The sequence below is a fragment of the Hemitrygon akajei genome, chromosome 5 (assembly GCF_048418815.1).
Source record: "Hemitrygon akajei chromosome 5, sHemAka1.3, whole genome shotgun sequence".
NCBI classification, from domain to species: domain Eukaryota; kingdom Metazoa; phylum Chordata; class Chondrichthyes; order Myliobatiformes; family Dasyatidae; genus Hemitrygon; species Hemitrygon akajei.
This window is the reverse complement of record NC_133128.1, coordinates 95,117,986-95,134,061: the sequence shown is the minus strand read 5'-3', so window position 1 is coordinate 95,134,061 and position 16,076 is coordinate 95,117,986. Positions and strand designations below refer to the sequence as shown.

The 16,076-nt window shown below is 42.4% G+C and overlaps 1 protein-coding gene across 1 annotated transcript in view; it reads left to right on the top strand.

Moving 5' to 3' along the window:
- The first annotated feature begins 15,824 nt into the window (after window positions 1-15,824).
- The window catches only part of LOC140728005 (BCLAF1 and THRAP3 family member 3-like), a 71,528-nt gene continuing 71,276 nt past the window's right edge, over window positions 15,825-16,076 (top strand). The window contains exon 1 of the mRNA XM_073046091.1: window positions 15,825-15,931. The gene's annotated coding sequence lies outside the window, so the exon portion shown is untranslated. The remainder of the gene's footprint in view (window positions 15,932-16,076) is intronic.

Genomic DNA, 16,076 nt, shown 5'->3' with positions numbered 1-16,076 from the left:
TTGTCAATCTCTTTAATTTTATCAACCAATAAAAGAGCTTCCTTCTTTATGCGTTTTCTCAGACCAACAGAGTAAGAAATAATCTGTCCACGTATACATGCTTTAAAAGTGTCCCAAAGTGTTCCGTAAGAAATATCTTCCGTGGAGTTGGTTGAGAAGAAGAAATCGATCTGTTCATTCATAAATTTAATAAAGTCCGGATCTTGCAATAAGGTAGAATCAAATCGCCATTGTCTAGCATTAGGAACTGTGTCCGTAAATTTAATAGAAAGTTTTAATGGAGCATGGTCAGAAATAGCTATACTATCATAATAACAACCATTTACCGAAGGAATCAAACAAGAGTCAATACAAAAATAATCAATTCTCAAATAAGAATGATAAACATGTGAGAAAAAAGAAAACTCTTTGTCCTTAGGATGCCGAAATCTCCAAATATCAAAAATTCCATTATCAGTCAAAAAAGAGTTGATACAAGTGGCCGACTTATTGGGTACAGTCTGAGTAGATATAGATTTGTCCATCAAAGGATTTAAACAACAATTAAAATCACCACCCATTATTAACTTATTGTGGCGACCCAATTACTAGCACACTCGAACCGGCTGACAATTAGCCAGCGCGCAGGCACAAAGGCTAGGTCTGGAACAAGGGGAGAAAGCCTGAGGGGGTGTCAGTACGTGCCTCTCGAGGCATCCGGCGGGGGAGGGGGGCTTTAAAAGCAAGACTGTGAAGTTGGAATAAACTTTATCTTTGACTGCAGTTTACCAACTCCGTGTCGTTATTTTAGCGCTGCATGTAGCACACCGCTACAATTGGTGACCCCGACGGTCCAAACGTTTTTGGACCGGAGATGAACGATGCTGCATCTGTTCATGGGGTTTCCTTGAAACTGCCAAGCTTCTGGACGCTACAACCTCACCTATGGTTTCAGCAAGCAGAAGCCCAATTCCACGTTCGGCAGATAACCTCAGAGGACACCCGTTACTACTACGTGGTGAGCTCCCTCGACCAGGACACAGTGGCCCAGGTCGCGGAGTTCGTATAGTCTCCCCCGACGGATGGCAAGTACACGGAATTCAAAGCCCTGCTCATAAGGACTTTTGGGCTCTCCCACCGCGAGCGAGCTGCCCGCTTACTGCACCTGGATGGCTTGGGAGACAGGCCTCCATCAGCTTTAATGAATGAGATGTTGTCTCTGGCCAACAGACACACACCCTGCCTCATGTTTGAGCAGGCATTCCTGGAGCAGCTGCCCGAGGACATACGCCTGCTGCTGTCCGACGCGGATTTCAGTGCAAAGGATTTAAACAACAATTAAAATCACCACCCATTATTAACTTATATTCATTTAGATTAGGTAAAGAAGTAAATAAGGACTTAAAAAAATCAGGACAATCCACATTTGGAGCATAAACATTAACCATAGCAACCTTTTTATTAAAAAGTAAACCCGTAATTAACGAAAATCTACCATTCGGATCCGAAAAGATGTCATGTTGGACAAATGCAATAGAGGAGTCAATAAAAACTGAAACTCCCTTTACTTTGGCATTCGAATTCGAATGATACTGTTGATCCTGCCAAAACCTAAAAAAGTGATAGCTGTCCTCCTTCCTCACATGAGTTTCTTGTACAAAAATGATATGAGCATTAAGTCTTTGGAATACTTTGAAAATCTTCTTTCGTTTAATCAGATGGTTTAAACCATTAGTATTCCAAGAAACAAAATTAATGGTCTGAGCCATAGTTCTAAAATCAACCCTTTGGTATAAAAAGGGTTAACCAAATTATAAACTCATGCCCCCGGAAGAGGAACAAAAATAAAAAGCGGACCCGGAAGTGACGACATCGCGGACATATTTGTAGTTTAAAATCAGCCCAAATGAAAAAACTAAAAAAAACTGGTAGAAAAAATATAGAATTAGAAAAAAGACCACCCCCCTCCCACTCAAGAAAGAGAAAAAAAACCAGAGCCAAAAAAAGGCTGGGAAAAAGAAAAAATGAAACTAACACTACCCCCATATCAGCGGAAGACCACTCCATATGTAAAGGATATATATAAAAAAAACACCCAAACTTTAAAAATTATAATCATTATACTAAAACCAGACTTAATATAATTGGTAGTAGAAAAAAAACGAAGAAAATATAATCACTAAAAACTTATCAATCCGGTTAAAACCCAAACAAACCAAAAAATATTTAAACTGTGATAAGCGATGCATTGTAGGAAGAAGACAAGAGAAAAAAATAGCGCCATCTTAAAAAAAACACCAAAAATGTTTTTTCAAAAAACCACCATCTTAGTAAAAAAGTATTCACCTTCGAAGGATTAAAAATACACCTTCGAAGGAACAGAAAATAGCCAGCGATACAGTATAATGGTTAAAGTGTGTAAAACAAAACAATATGTCGAAAGAACACTTTAACTTGAGTATAAAGTATAGAGTAAACCTGCACCAACAACCAGAAACAAAATCTGGTTTGGAGGATCAAAAACCATCTTACACGATCAAAATCACCCATTCCTTCGGCCTGAGAGTCCGTAGCATTAGGGAAGTTCTCATTCAGAAAACTTCTCGCTTCAAATGTAGATAGATAGGTAGATAGATAGATACTTTATTCATCCCCATGGGGAAATTCAACATTTTTTCCAATGTCCCATACACTTATTGTAGCAAAACTAATTACATACAATACTTAACTCAGTAAAAATATGATATGCATCTAAAATCACCCTCTCAAAAAGCATTAATAATAGCTTTTAAAAAGTTCTTAAGTAGTTTACTTAAATACATTGAGTCCTAACCCTGGCACTTTAACATATCTTACTCCTGGCGGTTGAATTGTAAAGCCGAATGAAAAACCCGGCGAGGAGCGTTCAGCAGAGAGATTCTGAGCTTCGCAGGGTATAAGAGCGCTGGTTTTAAATTTTTCTCATAACATTCAGACATCAGCGGTTTAAAAAGAAGCCTTGCCCTCATTACCTCAGGACTAAAATCTTCTACTAAACGGAAATTGTGATCTTGAAATTTAACCATTCATACACATCGAGCCACACGAATAAGTTGCTCTTTAACATGTACATAATGGAACCGGACAATTACAACCGAAGGTTTAGCTGAAGCACTCGGTGATCGATGCATAATTCTATGCGTGCGATCAAGTAACGGCGGACTGTCTGGAAAAACAGACGATAACGTATCCTTTAAAAGTTGAGCAAAATACTCCATAGGGTCGTCTTTTTCGATACCTTCTGGGAGACCAAGTATATGTAGGTTCTGTCTTCTGGACCGATTCTCAAAGTCGACACTCTTGGCTTTAAGTGTTTCCACCAGTTTAGTGGTCGAAAGTAAGTCCTGTTGCAATTTTTCAATTATCAGATGTCGTTTCTGAGCGCCTTCTTGCAGAGATGCGATAAGAACTTGCTGCTGGTTAATTACTGAATCCGTCTTATCCATATAATCTCGAAAAGCCTTTATATCTTGTTTAAAAATTTGTTGTTGTTCATCAAATTTTTTATCCAAAACCTCCATAAACAGTTCATAAGTTAATTCAGTGTATTGCGGATGAGCTTGCTTCTTTCCATTACCATTCGGGTTCCGCCCAGGTTCTCGTCCTTTAGATCTAAGAGCCATTTCTGAGTACATATCTTCAAAAATTCACAATAAACTCTTAACGATAAGTCCAAAAAAATAGCAAGAATCTTTTGGTGTAGGTAAAAATAAGTTGAATAAGGGTGATCAAAGGTTAAAAAAAGTAAAGGTTATGGAGCGAATCTAAAACAGTACTCACTCCATGAGCGTCTCCCGCTGACTCCTTGTGTTTTTTCTCTAGTTCTTTCAGCCTATTTTGTAATTCCTCTAATGTTGTATTCCTTATTTTTTTCTTATATGTAGATATTGCTATAATTTTCCCTCTTAAGACAGCCTTCAGAGTATCCCATAGAATGGGAGGTGAAACCTTTCCATTAGCATTGAACTCTAAGTAGAGACCAATTTCTTTTTTAATTTGTTCCTTAAAATACGGATCATTGAGTAGACTTGAATTTAGTTTCCAAATAGTATTCTTTGGTTGTAGGTCAAAATCAACAGATAAATATATAGGTGCATGGTCACTTATATCTATTGTCCCAATTCCACAGGTATTTATTTTGTCTTTGTCTTTTCCAAATGTTATGAAATAGTCTATTCTTGTATATACAGAATGGGGAGCAGAATAATGAGTGTAATCCCTTCTGTCAGGGAAAAGGTCCCTCCATATATCAATTAAACCAACATCCTCAAAAAGTACATAACTTCCTTATGTAAGGATTTTGTTTCATAAGTTTTTCTATTGGAAGAGTCTAACTTTGGTTGTAATTGTAAATTTAAGTCTCCACCACATAACAGGAGACCTTCTGTTTCCACTACCATAATATCAGTAATTTTCTGAAAGAAACCAATATCACTTTTCGGGGGTGCGTATATATTCAATAGAGTAACTGAATTTCCATCTATCTTCCCCCTTACCAGAATATATCTGCCCTCCTTATCTCCCATTTCGAATACTTTTTCAAAATTTAACTTACTTGAGATAAGAATAGCAACTCCTCTCCTATGTCTTGATTTATATGAGGAGAAAAACAGATTAGTGAAGCCCATTCTCTTTAGTTTTCTATGCTCATTATCACTTAAGTAATTTTCCTGTAAATATACTACATGGGCTTGTTCTTTTTTCATTTTGGATAGAATTCTATTACGTTTGATTGGATTTAATAGCCCATTGACATTAAAAGAAATGAATTTTACTTTGTACTTAGCCATCTGTATTTATATGTCAATGTATCATTGAAATTAGCAGAATAAAACTTAATCAATCTACTCCCTAAACAAATAAGAACCAAGAAACACAAATAATAACAACAAAGGCAACAAAGATGTGATTCCAAGGATGAGGTCTCTAGTAGATGACCCTGGGTTGAGCTAGAGGAAATGTCTAGCTGTGGGGGATAGCCCCTCCTATTTGTGAGTTGAGGGCCCTCATTGCAGTATCCATAAAAGTTAGTGAACAAATACACACACACATATATATATATATATATATATATATATATTCTCATTTTGGTGGGGAAAAAGGAGTAAGTGAGTGAATAAAGAAGAATAACTGGGTAATATAAAATCCACATTATAATAAGTATTTCTCGAGATAGGTATATCACTGTCTTTTTTTGCTTCCGTTTAGCTTCTCAACATTTTTAAAGTTAGCCAAACCTTATGGCTCTTCTGGAGGGGGTGAGGACTGTCTTTGGAAAACTCCCAGCCTCTTCCTGATATACTTCTCTCACCCTCCTCCTGTCTCCTGCTTTCTCGATTCTCGTACTATTTCCCAAGCAGAGGATAATTCCTCTGCCAGGCTTTCCCTCGGTTTGATCATGCTGACGGGCAACCCTCTGGCCTTCATGTGTGTAGTCACCTCTTCCATTGTCTGATACGGTTGGATCCCATCTTGATAAAACACTCGAAGTTTGGCAGGCTACGGAGTTTGAAATCTAATCCTTTCTTGCTTTAGTATTCACTTTACTTCAGAGTATTCTTTATGTTTCTGCAGGACCGTGGGGGGGGGGGTAATCTTGATCAAAATATATTAATTTACCGTCTAAAAACACTCTCTTCTTACCCCAGGCCCTTCATAGAATCTCTGCCTTGGTACTGTATCAAAGGAATCTAATTATGATTGAGCGTGGCTTATCTTCTCTGTCTCGGGTAGGCCATGGGACGATCGCACGATGTGCCCTCTCAATTTCCAGCTCCATAGTCGGAGGAATCTCCAGCGCATCCCGCAGCAACTTTCCTACAAACTCCGTCATAGACAAACCCTCTGCTCCTTCGGGAACATTGTATATCCTGTTATTTTTCCGCCGTGATCTTCCCTCCAGGTCAAGCAGTTTACTTTCTTGTTGATTTGATATTTTGATCGTCTTACTTAGCATCTGCTCCACATTTTGCACGCGATCTACCACCTTCTCAATTCAAGTCTCTGCCACCGCTATTTTTTGATTGACGTTGGCGAGCTCTGACTTAATATCATGTAGCTGCTGTTTTATATCTTTTTGGAACTCCTGTATCACTTTCAAAATTTTTATCATATTTGCCACTTCACCTGAACAAGGCCCATCGTCAGCCTCGCTAGCACACGGTTGGGTAGGAGAGCCACTCCTCTCGTCCACAGGCTCCACAGTGTGGCTTTTTTAATTTCCATTTTTCCCCCCATTCTTGTCCCTCTTTTCAGTTCAAATACTTTCGAAAAATCCTATATTTGATGGGTTAACGGGGCAAAATATGTGTTTTTCCGGAGGAGCTATTGACTTAAGCTGCCATTCTGGATGATGATGTCACCGGAACCCCGAGAGGATGAACAGCTTCAAGTTTCTCAGCATGCACATTACCAACTATCTCACGTGGTCTGTACAAACCAGCTTGTGGTGAAGAAGGCACAACAGTGCCTCTTTCACCTCAGACAGTTGAAGAAGTTTGTTATGGGTCCCTAAATCCTAAGATTTTTCTACAGGGGTGCAATTGAGAGCATCCTGACTAGCTGCATCACTGCCTGGTACGGGAACTGTACTTCCATCAATTGCAAGACTCTGCAGAGTGGTGCAGACAGCGCAATGCATCTGTAAATGTGAACTGTGTAAAAAGGGCCCAAAGGATCATTAGGGACCCGAGTCACCCCAACCACAAACTGTTCCAGCTGCTACCATCCAGGAAATAGTACTGCAGCATAAAACTCAGTGTATTGACTAGCTGCATTTCAGTATGGGAGCACCAATGCCTTTGAGCAGAAAATCAAACAAAAGGAAATGTGACAAATGTTCATGGCTTATTTGCGTGGAGTTCTGCATAGGTACGTTCCAATGAGACAGGGAAAGGATGGTACAGGAACCATGGTGCCAAAGACTGTTGTAAACCTATATATAGGCATCTGTTAGTCTCGTGAGACCATGGATTTGAGCCTTGGAAGGTTTCCAGGGCGCAGGCCTGGGCAGGGTTGTATGGGAGACTGGCAGTTGCCCAAGCTGCAGGCCTTCCCCTCTCCACACCACCGATGTTGCCCAAGGGAAGGGCACTAGGACCCAAGCAGCTTGCCACTGGTGTCGCCGCAGAGCAATGTGTTGTTAAGTGCCTTGCTCAAGGACACAACACGCTGCCTCAGCTGAGGCTCAAACCAGTGACCTTCAGATCACTAGACCAATGCCTTATCCACTAGGCCACACGCCAACACTGTTGTAAATCTAGTCAAGAAGAAAAGAAGAGCTTACAAAAAGTTCAAAAAACTAATTAATGATAGAGATCTAGAAAATGATAAGGCTAGCAGGAAGGAGCTTAAGAAAGAAATTAGGAGAGCCAGAAGGGGCCATGAGAAGGCCTTGGCAGACAGAATTAAGGAAAATACCAAGGCATTCTACAAGTACGTGAAGAGCAAGAGGATAAGATGTGAAAGAATAGGATCTATCAAGTGTGACAGTAGAAAATTGTTTTTGGAACCGGAGGAGATAGCAGAGGTACTCAATGAATACTTTACTTCAGTATTCACTATGGAAAAGGATCTTGGCGATTGTAGGGATGACTCATAGTGGACTGAAAAGCTTGAGAATGTAGATATTAAGTAAGAGGATGTGCTGGAGCTTTTGGAAAGCATCAAGTTGGATAAGTCACCAGGACCAGACGGGATGTACCCCAGGCTACTGTGGGAGGCAAGGGAGGAGATTGCTGAGCCTCTGGCGATGATCTTTGCATCATCAATGGGGATGGGAGAGGTTCCGGAGGATTGGAGGGTTGCAGGTGTTGTTCCCTTATTCAAGAAAGGGAGCAGGGAAAACCCAGGAAATTATAGGCCAGTGAGTCTTACTTCAGTGGTTGGTAAGTTGATGGAGAAGATCCTGAGAGGCAGGATTTATGAACATTAGAAGAGGCATGATATGATTAGGAATAGTCAGCATGGCTTTGTCAAAGGCAGGTCGTGCCTTACGAGCCTGATTGAATTTTTTGAGGATGTGACTAAACACATTGATGAAGGTAGAGCCGTAGATGTAGTGCACAGTGTATGCATTTCAGCAAGGCATTTGATAAGGTACCCCATGCAAGGCTTATTGAGAAAGTAAGGAGGCATGGGATCCAAGGGGGCATTGCTTTGTGGATTCAGAACTGGCTTGCCCACAGAAGGCGAAGAGTCATTGTAGCCAGGTCACATTCTGCATGGAGGTTGGTCGCCAGTGGTGTGCCTCAGGGATCTGTTCTGGAACCCTTACTCTTTGTGATTTTTATAAATGACCTGGATGAGGAAGCGGAGGGATGGGTTAGTAAGTTTGCTGATGACACAAAGGTTGGGGGTGTTGTGGATAGTGTGAAGGACTGTCAGAGATTGATAGGATGCAAAACTGGGCTGAGAAGTGACAGATGGAGTTCAACCCAGGTAAGTGTGAGGTGTTTCATTTTGGTTGGTCAAATATGATGGCAGAATATAGTACAGTATTAATGGTAAGAGTCTTGGTAGTGTGGAGGATCAGAGGGATCTTGGGGTCCGAGACCATAGGACACTCAAATCTGCTATGCAGGTTGACTCTGTGGTTAAGAAGGCATATGGTGCATTGGCCTTCATCAATCATGGGATTGAGTTAAGAACCGAGAGGTAATGTTGCAGCTATATAGGACCCTGGTCAGACCCCACTTGGAGTACTGTGCTCAATTCTTGTTGCCTCACTACAGGAAGGACGCGGAAATCATAGAAAGGGTGCAGAGGAGATTTACAAGGATGTTGCCTGGATTGGGGAGCATGCCTTATGAGAATAGGTTGAGTGAACTCAGCCTTCTCTCCTTGGAGCGACAGAGGATGAGAGGAGACCTGATAGAGGTGTATAAGATAATGAGAGGTATTGATCATGTGGACAGTCAGAGGCTTTTTCCCAGGGCTGAAATGGCTAATATGACAGGGCATAGTTTTAAGGTGCTTTGAAAAAGATGCTGAGGGGATGTCAGAGGTATTTTTTTTATGCAAAGAGTGGCAAGTGCATGGAATGGGCTGCCAGCGGTGGTGGTGGAGGCAGATACAATAGGGTCTTTTAAGAGACTCCTGGATAGCTACATGGAGCTTAGAAAAATAGAGGACTATGGGTAAAGCCTAGGTAGTTCTAAGGTAGGGACATGTTCGGCACAGCTTTGTGAGCCGAAGGGCCAGTATTGTACTGTATGTTTTCTATGTGTCTGGAAGGGAAAGTACAAAGTAAATTTATTGTGAATGTACATATATGTCACCATTTACAGCTCTGAGATTCATTTTCTTGCAGATACTCAATAAATCTATAGAATAATAATCTCAGCATAATCAATGAACTAGGGCTTTCAACCAGAGTGCAGAAGATGACAAACTGTGCAAATGCAAAAAGAAGAAACAATATTATAAATAAATAAGCAATAAATATCGAGAACATGAGATGAAGAGTCACTGACATTTCAATGTTGGGGCAAGTGTTGAGGAGCCTGATGTTTGTCGAGTAGTAACTGTTTCCTAAAACTGGTGGTGCGAGTCCTAAGGCTCTTGCACCTTCTTCCTGGTGGCAGCAGTGAGAAAGAGCATGACCTCAGTGGTGGGAGTCTCTGATGACGGATGCTACTTTTCTACAACAGCGTTTCATGTCGATGTGCTCATGATGGACTAGTCCGTATCTGCTGCCTTTTGTAGAATTTTCCACTCAAGGGCATTGGTATTTCCATACCAGGCTGTGATGCAGCCAGTCAACATACTCGCCACTACACATCTACAGCAGTTTGTCAATGTTTTAGATGTCATGCCGAATCTTCGCAAATTCCTAAGGAATTCGAGGCATTGCCATGCTTTCTTCGTAATTGCACTGTGTGCTGGGACCAGGACAGGTCCTCTGAAATAGTAACAGCCAGGAATTTAAAGTTACTGACCCTCTCCACCTCTGATCCTCCAATGAGGACTGGCTCATGGACTTCTAATTTCCTTCTCCTTAAGTCTAATCTTGCTGGCATTGAATGAGAGATTCTTGTTATGACACCACTCAGCCAGATTTTCAATCTCCCTCCTGTATTCTGATTGATCACCCCCTTTCATTTGGCCTGCTACAGTGGTATCATCAGCAAATTTGAATATGGCATTGAAGTTGTGCTTACCTGGTCTCACTGTAGCCGACGTGAGAAGAACCCTGTGCAGGGTCAACCCACGGAAGGCTGCTGGACCAGACAATATCCCTGGTAGAGTGCTCAGAGGATGTGCAGACCAGCTAGCAGATGTTCTCACTGACATCTTCAACATCTCCCTGAGCAGTGCCACAGTTCCAACATGCCTCAAGGCCGCCACCATCGTCCCCGTGCCGAAGAAGTCTTCAGTGTCCTGCCTAAATGACTACTGTCCCGTTGCACTCACATCCATCATCATGAAGTGTTTCAAGAGGCTCGTCATGAGGCATATCAAGACCCTACTGTCCCCCTCACTGGACCCCCTGCAGTTTGCGTACCGTCCCAACCGCTCAACAGACGATGCCATTGTCATCACCCTCCACCTGGCCCTAACCCACCTGGACAAAAAAGACACATACTGTTCATAGACTTCAGTTCAGCATTCAACACAATCATCCCTCAGAAACTGATTGGAAAGCTGAGCCTACTGGGCTCTGCAACTGGATCCTAGACATCCTGACTGGGAGACCTCAGTCAGTCCGGATCGGGAGCAGCATCTCCAACACCATCACACTGAGTACGGGAGCCACCAGGGCTGTGTGCTCAGTCCACTGCTGTTCACTCTGCTGACCCATGACTGTGCTGCAACACACAGCTCGAACCATATCATCAAGTTCACCGATGACACGACCGTGGTGGGTCTCATCAGCAAGAACGACGAGTCAGCTTACAGAGAGGAGGTGCAGCGGCTAACAGACTGGTGCAGAGCCAACAACCTGTCTCTGAATGTGAACAAAACAAAAGAGATGGTTGTTGACTTCAGGAGGGCACGGAGCAACCACTCCCTGCTGAACATCGATGGCTCCTCAGTAGAGATCATTAAGAGCACCAAATTTCTTGGTGTTCACCTGGTGGAGAATCTCACCTGGTCCCTCAACAACAGCTCCATAGCAAAGAAAGCCAGCAGCGTCTCTACTTTCTGTGAAGGCCGAGGAAAGTCCATTTTCCACCCCCCATCCTCATCACATTCTATAGGGGTTGTATTGGGAGCATCCTGAGCAGCTGCATCACTGCCTGGTTTGGAAATTGCACCATCTCAGATCGCAAGACCCTGCAGCGGATAATGAGGTCAGCTGAGAAGATCATCGGGGTCTCTCTACCCGCCATTATGGACGTTTACACTACACGCTGCATCTGCAATGCAAACAGCATTATGAAGGACCCAACGCACCCCTCATACAAACTCTTCTCCCTCCTGCCATCTGGGAAAAGGCACCGAAGCATTCGGACTCTCACAACCAGACTATGCAACAGTTTCTTCCCCCAACTATCAGACTCCTCAATACCCAGAGCCTGGACTGATACCTTACTGCCTTATTGTCCTGTTTATTATTTATTGTAATGCCTGCACTGTTTTGTGCACTTTATGCAGTCCTGGGTAGGTCTGTAGTCTAGTGTAATTTTTTTCTGTGTTGTTTTTTAACATAGTTCAGTCTAGTTTTTGTACTGCATGGTCCTGAAAAACGTTGTCTCATTTTTACTATGTACTGTACCAGCAGTTATGGTCGAAATGACAATAAAAAGTGACTTGACTTGATAAGCATAACGTGAGAAGAGCAGGGGCAAAGCACACAGCCTTGTGGTGCACCTGTGCTGATGAAGATCGTGGAGATGTTGTTGCCAATCCCAACTGGCTGTGGTCTGCTAGTGAGGTAATTTGAGGATCCAATTGCACAAGGAGGAATTGAAGCCAAGGTCTTGGAGTTTATCCATTAGTTTTGAGAGGATGATGGTATTGAATGCAGAGCTGAAGTCAGTAAAGAGCACCTTTGCTGTACAGATATTTCATGTTTGAGTGAAGAGCCAATGAGATGGCATCTGCCGTGGACCGGTTGCTCCTGTAGACAAATTGGAGTGGATCTAAGTTGCTTCTCAGGCAGGAATTAATATGCTTTATATGTAGCTGTTCTTGAACTTGGTGGTGTGGACTTTTGTACCTCTTACCTAATCATAGCTGAGAGAAGATGGCATTAGAGGCGGATGACAGAAGGTGCAGATTTTTGATTACAGATGTTGCTTTCCCTGATACCTCAAGTGGTAGAAAGGGATGTGCATGTAATGTACATGTAATCCACAACTCTCTCTACAGTTTATGTCCCCATGCATTTGAATTTCTGCATCAAACAATGATGCCAGCAGTCAGGATACTTCCAACAGTACATCTCTCCAAGTTTTTTTTCCAGTATTCAGTTACAAACCAAACTTTCTTAAGTAAAGATGCTGGCACACCTTCCTCGTGATTGACCAATGTGCTAGGCCCAGGATAGGTCACCTGATATGTTAATGACCAGGAATATCAAGCTGCTGACCATGTCCAATGATGATCCACTATCGTACACAGGGCATATTCATCCTCCTGAATATCAACTGAGTTTATGGCATCTGCATTGCTCTGCCTAGAAACTGTAAGCATTAGCACCCATTTTAGTGTGCAGAAACAAGCATAGATCACATCAGCCAGTTTTCTTGAGAAATCATAGCCAATTTGAAATTGGACCAGGCAATGCCATGTGCTAGTCACATCTAATGATTTTCTAACATCAGCCACATACTTAATTAAGGCTCTGTTCATTACAGGTCTATTTCCTTCTTTTCTAATTAAGTTGGAGCTTTAAATTCAGTACAAGCGAAGAGCACGTCTTGCCACTTTGCTTTATTGTTGGAAAATCCACAGTGCAGTATTTTAAAAGACTGCTTTTTTCCAGCATTTACTGGCCAAGATGCCCATTGTTGTACTGCTAGCAGCACTCCACACTGAAGGGTTATTACAGCATTGCTGACCACATAGGTTGGGTTGAGGCCTTTAGGACAAGGCAAAAAATCTATACATTAGTGAAGAGCCATCCTTTTCTACCAGAACATCTCTGATGAACAACATATTTGCAGATTCGGGTGTTCCTAAGACTGTAACCATAGAAATAAATAATATTCTAAAGGAAGACTTTCAGCCTATTAAACACAGGAACAAAATCACGCATTTCAGTCCATTGAGTCTACTCCACCATTCAATCATGGCTGATTTATTTTCTTTCTCAACTCCTCCCTGGACTATTTCGCTGATGGAATCAAAACCACTTTAAACACAGAACATAGAAAAGTACAGCACAGGAATAGGCCATTTGGCCCACAAGGTTGTGTTGAAACAGCTAAAAAGCAGATCAAAACACCCAAACACTAATCACTCTTACCTACACCATATCCATATCCTGCCATCTTCCTCACATCCATGTGCCTGTCAAACATCTCTTAAAAGCCACTAATGTATTTGCCTCTAGCACCATATAGGCAGCACATTCTAGACATCCCCATGCTCTGAGTAAAATACTTCCCCTCATGTCCACTTTGAACCTACCCCTCTCACCTTCATTGCATGCCCTCTGGTATTAGACATTTCAACCTTGGGAAACAGACACTCTCTGTTCACTCTATCTATGCCTCTCATAATCTTATAAACCTCTATCGGTTCTCCCCTCAGCCTCCAACGCTCCAGAGAAAACAACTCAGGTTTATCCTGACTCCCATGATAGCACATGCTCTCTAAACCAGGCAGCATCCCAGTGAACCTTTTCTGCACCCTCTGCAAAGCTTCAAGTCAATATCCTTTCTATAGTGGGGTGACCAGAACTGTACGCAATACTCCAGATGTGGCCAAACCAGTTTAAAAGAGTTGCAACATAACCTCCTGACTTTTAAACTCAATGCCTCAACTAATAAAACAAAGCATTCTATATGTCTTAACCACTTTATCTATCTGTGTAGCCATTGTGAAGGAACTTGGATCCCAAGATCTCTCTGCTCAGCAACACTGTTAAGGATCCTGCGCTTACATTTGCACTACCGAGGTGCAACCCCTCAGATTTAACTGGGTTAAACTCCAACTGCCATTTCTTAGCTCATATCTGCAACGGGTCTATATCATGTTGTATTCTTTGCCAGTCTTCTACACTATCCATAACTCTACCAATCTTGGTTCATCTGCAAATTTACTGATCCACCCATCTATATTTCATCCAGGTCATTTATATACATTACAAACATCAGAGGGTCCCAGCACACATCCCTGTGGAACTCCCCTAACTTTATACAGTATACTCACTACATAGGACCTATCATCTTTTCTGCCTATGCCATTGGTGCCAATAGACACCATGACCTCTGCCTGTCCCCTCCCCCCTTGAGAATTGACTCTTGCACCTGGGAGGCAACACACTAGACTGGTATCTCTTTTGCAGCCACAAAAACTTTCTTCTGTCCCCTAACTATCAAGTACTCTATAACTACCGTACTGCCTGACCTGCTGAGGCTCAGAGCTGGCCACATTGCCACCAGCCTGGTAGCTGCTGCTGTGATCTGACGGGTCATTACCCCCAGCAGTATTCAACTGTATTGCGTACAGTTCTGGTCACCCCACTATAGAAAGGATATTGTGCATGTTGCTGAGGGGAAACCTGCACTGACTTCTTAGTCCCCTTACCTCTCGTGGTCACCAATCTTCTGTCCAAAATCTGTACTCTTGGTGTTTCAACACAACCTTGTGGGCCAAATGGCCTATTCCTGTGCTGTACCCAAACACTAATCACTCTTACCTACACCATATCCTGCCATCTTCCTCACATCCATGTGCCTGTCAAACATCTCTTAAAAGCCACTAATGTATTTGCCTCTAGCACCATATAGGCAGCACATTCTAGACATCCCCATGCTCTGAGTAAAATACTTCCCCTCATGTCCACTTTGAACCTACCCCTCTCACCTTCATTGCATGCCCTCTGGTATTAGACATTTCAACCTTGGGAAACAGACACTCTCTGTTCACTCTATCTATGCCTCTCATAATCTTATAAACCTCTATCGGTTTAGAGAGCATGTGCTATCATGGGAGTCAGGATAAACCTGAGTTGTTTTCTCTGGAGCGTTGGAGGCTGAGGGGAGAACCTATTCTCATAAGGCATTCTGTGATATTGCAAGCAAGATCATGATTTATATGCACAACAGATTCCACAGATGCTGGAACTCCAGAGCAACAAACACATAATGCTGGAAGAACTCAGCAGCATCCCAGTGAACCTTTTCTGCACCCTCTGCAAAGCTTCAAGTCAGGTCAGGCACATCTACATCTGCCTTTGTTGTGAGCAGCTTTTCATTGGTTCTATTGTGCTTCTTTGTATTTACTGTGAATAAAATGAATTGCAGGGTGGTATATGACAACATACACATAAATAATAAATAATTTGTAAACAGACATTTCAAGCTGTAACCCCACATTGGGACAGGAAAGTAAAGGGGAAGAAGCCAGAATAAGAAGGTGTGGAAGGTAAAGAACCTAGGCAATAGGTGGAAGAGGTAAAGGGATGAAAATGAAGGAATAGGCGAGGACAGTGGATGGTGGGAGAAAGGAAGAGGGACACTAGAGGGTGATGATGCACAGGTGAAGAGAAGGGATGAGAGGAGAATTACAATGGGGAATGGGAAAAAGAGGGGGATAAATCGATATTCATGAGATAAGGTTGCAGACTACCCAGACGGGAAATGAGGTGCTGTTCCTCTAATCTGACAGTAGAGGAGGCCACGCCCCAGGGACCGACATGTCGGAATACGAAGTCAAATTGAATTGTGTGGCCACCGAGAAATCGCCCTAATCGACGTCAGGTTTCACCTACACTGAAAGCTGCTGATACCGTTCGCAGGTGACTCGTATAACCCTTTCTAATTGAAAGGGGGTAATTATATAGAGATTCTGTGGGAAAATGAAATTGTATAAACAGGAAAACATGGCGACACAAAGCTCTCCGTAGAGGAGCAGCGTCAGCGACAGTGCGCAGGCGCCGGCCA